The sequence below is a fragment of the Rousettus aegyptiacus genome, unplaced genomic scaffold, assembly GCF_014176215.1.
Source record: "Rousettus aegyptiacus isolate mRouAeg1 unplaced genomic scaffold, mRouAeg1.p scaffold_m13_p_11, whole genome shotgun sequence".
Classification (NCBI taxonomy): domain Eukaryota; kingdom Metazoa; phylum Chordata; class Mammalia; order Chiroptera; family Pteropodidae; genus Rousettus; species Rousettus aegyptiacus.
Window position 1 is genome coordinate 8,242,862 of NW_023416286.1, and position 4,823 is coordinate 8,247,684.

General features: G+C 32.0%; 1 pseudogene; it reads right to left on the reverse strand.

Annotated features, from left to right (window-relative positions):
• Positions 1 to 1,006: 1,006 nt before the first annotated feature.
• On the reverse strand, positions 1,007 to 1,125 carry LOC118609769 (annotated as a pseudogene).
• Between the last annotated feature and the right edge of the window lie 3,698 nt (positions 1,126 to 4,823).

The window sequence follows — 4,823 nt, forward strand, 5'->3', positions numbered from 1 at the left end:
TTCTCGTGCCTGGGGCTTTATACTAATCTTCTTCAGGTTTAAAATGAGGCAACTGCAATGTTTGTTTCTGAAATTGAATTAACTGGTGTTTTGTTTAGGGGAAAGTAGGAACTAAATCACCAGAAGAAAGTGGGAAATTTTTCTGTTACTGACCTTGGTGATTTATAGTAATTGGCAACAATTTCCTAGAGGGTTGTAAGTGGCTATTCTCACATGGATAAAGCATCTCCTTCCTGGTGACTAGAAATATAAATTAGACAGAAAGGTAAAGCACAGAAAGTAGAAAAAAAGATGCCAGGAATGTACATTTAAACAACAAACTTTCCATCAGAAGACAATGCTGTATGCTAGATATATGGTTAATTTTGTTTCTCTTTTGGTCTGTATGGTAATATATAAATTTTTTTCTTTCCCTATGATCTAATAGCCTTAATGGTAATAAGAAATTTAAAGTAGGAAGAGCATGTTGTTTATCTTTGTTTTTAAGAGTGCAGAATCTGGCATGTTTAGGCATGGAGTAGGACATGCAGCAAATCAGACGATTCACCCAAGAGTCCTCCAATGTGGCATTTCTTAATGTCATTTGCCTTTTCATTTTCTACATGTTCATTAGACATCACACAAATGTATAAAAACTAGACACAAATACATTAATTTCTCAAGAATGTTATCCAATCTAATGACCGAAATGATTTTTACCTATTGCACCAGAATATAGTGATCCTGTTTTTTTAAAGAAATGTCTTCTGAAGACCCTGAACAATTCAAAACTCAAGTAATTCAAAAGTAATTACACATAGATAAATATAACGTTACACTTTTTCAGAGGTTAAAAATCTATTGAAAATGAAGTGTAGGGGTACATTACTATTGTGATTAATTTGTAGCCATATTACTAGTAGTTTTTCATTATCCTTGCCTGATATACAGTGATCTTTGCCAACACAAAGGTGTGCTTCTTTAATACTTCCTTTTTATTTTACTTTATTTTATTTTACTTATTAAATGTCTACAGCACCTGGTCTTCCCAGGTGGTCTCCCATCTACGTACTAACCAGACTTGACCCTGCTTAGCTTCTGAGATCAGAAGAAATTGGGCATGTTCAGGGTGGCATGGCCATAGACTACATTTTTATTTTTAGAGCAGTATCTCTAACAATAACTGACAAATATTTGGTCCTTTTTTTATTGTGGTATCTCACTATGAATCCTTGATTTGGGATTGGCACCACCATTTAATGAACACTTAAATGATATGATTATATTATATAAAATTACTTTAAATTGTATTTGTAGTGAATATTAAAATAAAAGCTCTTCTTTTTCCAGCTAAGGTGGTTCTACCTGCAACAATGGCAAACGTATTAAAATTCACTTTTTTTCTTTAAGAATGACATTTTTTATGATTTAATATATTTCAAAGTTTTCATATAAATTTGAATTTTTTAATTGCACTATTTCTAATTGCATAATTTGTTGGCATAAAATATAATACAATAAACTCTAGAACATTTCTTGGTTATTTAGAAAACTGCTTGATGATTATATAAGTAGAAGAAAAAGTGTCAAGGCAGCCAATTTTTTTTTCTTTCTTGAACTTGACTTTTTTTGGAGAATGCAAGTCTTTTTTTATTCTTTTGGTAAGAATGGACAGAAATGATGTTCTTCTCAGTACATCACATGAAGAAAATATCAGCTTGTACCAATGTGATTGATGATAATTTTGATCACTTGATAAAGGTGTCAGCCAGGTACCTACACCATACAGTTATTGTTTTTCCTTGTTAATTAATGTGCTATGTACAGGGAGATACTTTGAGACTATGTAAATATCCTGTTCTACATTTAACTTTGATCTACTACATTTAATATCCATTAATGATTTTTCTAACTCCATCATTACCTCTATGTTTATTCTTTGGCATTCTAAAGACTTCCTTTTTCTTCTATTTATTTATTTAGTCACTTAATCATATCAGTATAGACTGATAAATTCTTACTTTATTTGAAAAGTTTTAATCCATTAGAATTATTTTTTATTTTGATGCTCAAATTCTTCTACATTTGACTAGTATGAGCCCTTCGAGTTGGCTGTTGTGTCTTTTGAATGTTTCCATTATACTTTGACCTTTTAGTTATTTTTAACACAAGATCTTTCAAACAACTTTTCCTGCCCAACCTTGATATCAACCTCTTCTCCAAGGTACTCTTACCTATAAACCAAGTAACTGGCTCTAGCTGTGCTCATTTCTTTAGATGAAACATTGATTCTAGTCCTCAGTGGAGCTGAGAAATACATGAAAGTTTATCTGTCTATTTATCTACTTATCATCGATCTATTATCTATCATCTATCCATGCATCCATCCAATCATCTATTATCATCTGTATTTCATCTATCTATTATAAACCATGAGTTCATGCTCATACATCCAAATCCATACCAACATGACAGGTTACATTTTCATCTTTCCCCTTTTTCACATTTGTAACTATTGCTCCAACAATGACAGATCTGACACATTTTCCTCAATGTATGTGCTCATTTACTCAAGCATAGAATACATAAAAAAAAGTTTCAAAATACTAACACATACCCCTCCAAAAAAAACTACTGTGTGAAAATCAGTGTTGTTTACAGTTCTTTCATTTTAAAGTAAAATTTACATACAATGAAATTCAGAGTTTTGACAAGTACATATACCTATGTAATAACATTCCTATCTTAACCAAGATATGAAATATTTCTGTCATCTCTGAAGTTTTTCATGCTTTTCCCTAATTAATTTCTTACCACAAACATTAGCCACTTTTCTCTTTTTTTTCCACCATAGATTACTATTTCCTGTTATAAAACTTCACATAAATCAAATCTTACATTTGTGTGTGGCTTCTTTCCTCCAAATGCACAAGTAAAGGAGTAAAGAAAAAAGGGTGTGGGCTACTATAGTAAGAACAATGATCAATGTAGGCTTTTAAAGGAGTTTATAATTAAGTTGGTCCTTGAAAGATAAGAAAGACACACATTTCAAGAAAAATTTTTTGGTCAGAAAAATAACAATTTCATAAATCTTCAGGGGAGAAAGGACCTAGAAGTTAGAGGAACAGAATCATATTCTGGTTCTCTATGCATTTGTTAGCCTGTGGTTAACTAAAATGATTTCTGATTGACGCTAGTTTCTAAAAGTTTTTAAAATAGTTATTTATTTTAAAATTATAGATGGCCTACAATATCGCATTAGTTTCAGGTGTACAACATAGTGATCAGACATTTATTTAACTTACAAAGCGATCACCCTGATAAATCTAGTACCTATCCGACACCGTATGTAGTTATTGCAATATTATTGACTATATTCCTTATGCTATACTTTATCTCCATGACTATTTTATAACAACTTGTTTGTACTTCTTAATCCCTTCTTTTTCACCTACCCCAAAACCTCTTCCCATCTGGCAACCATCAAAATGTTCTCTGTATCTATGAGTTTGTTTCTGTTTCGTTTGTTCATTTTGTTCTTTAGATGCCACATGTAAGTGAAATTGTATGGCATTTGTCTTTCTCTGTCTGACTTATCCCATTCGGCATAATACGCTTTAGATCCATCCATGTTATTGTAAATGACAAGATTTCATTCTTTTCTTTGAGTAATATTCTATTGTATATGTGTACCACCTCTTCTTTACTCATTTATCCATTGATGGACACCAAGGTTGCCACTATATCTTAGCTATTATAAATAATGCTACAATTAATATATGAATTCACATGTCCCTTTGAAGTAGTATTTTGGGTTTCTTTAAATAAATACCCAGAAGTGGGATTACGGGGTCTTTCTTTGTCTCTTGTTATAACCTTTGTTTTAAAGGCTATTTTATCTGGCATAGGTATTGCTACCCCAGCTTTTTTTGTTTGTATTTGTTTCAATTTTTATGAAACATCTTTTTCTGTCCCTTTATTTTCAGTCTATGTGTGTCTTTCAATATGAAGTGAGCCTCTAGGAGGCAGCATGTGAAAGATTCTTATTTTCTTATCCATTCAGAAACTCTGTCTTTTGATCTGAACATTCAATTTATTTATATTTAAAGTAAATGTTGATAGGTATGTAATTATTGCCATTCTATTCACAATTTTTATCTTTTTTTCTTTTTTCATCTTTTTCTTAAAGAAGTCCCTTTAACATTTCTTGTAGTGTTGGTTTAGTGGTAATGAACTCTTTTAGCTTTTTCTTCTCTGGAAAGCTCTTTTTTTGCCTTTTAATTCTACATGATAGCTTTGCTGCTAGAGTAATCTTGGTTATAGATCCTTGGTTATAGGTCCAACCCCTTCTGGCCTGCAAAGTTTCTGTTGAGAAATCAGCTGACAATCCTATGGAAGCTCCTTTGTAAGTAAAAAACTGCTTTTCTCTTACTGCTTTTAGGATGATCGCTTTGTCTTTAACCTTTAGCACTTTAATTGTAATGTGTCTTCATGTGGGCCTTTTTGGATTCATTTCATTTACGACTGTGCTTCCTGGGCTTATACGTCTATTTCCTTCATCAGGTTAGGGAAGTTTTCTGTCATTATATTTTAAAATAGTTTTTCGATTCCTTGTTTCCTCTCTTCTCTTCTGGTGCCCCAATGATGCGAATGTTGGTACTCTTGATGTTGTCCCAGAGGACCTTTAAACTATCTTCATTTTTTTTTTGGAATTCTTTTTTCTTGTTGCTGTTCTGATTGGGTGTTTTCTGCTACCTGATCTTCTAAATTGCCATATCTTGGCTATTGTGAATAGCGCTGCGATAAATATGAGAGTGCAGCTATTTCTTCAAGAATTTGCTTTA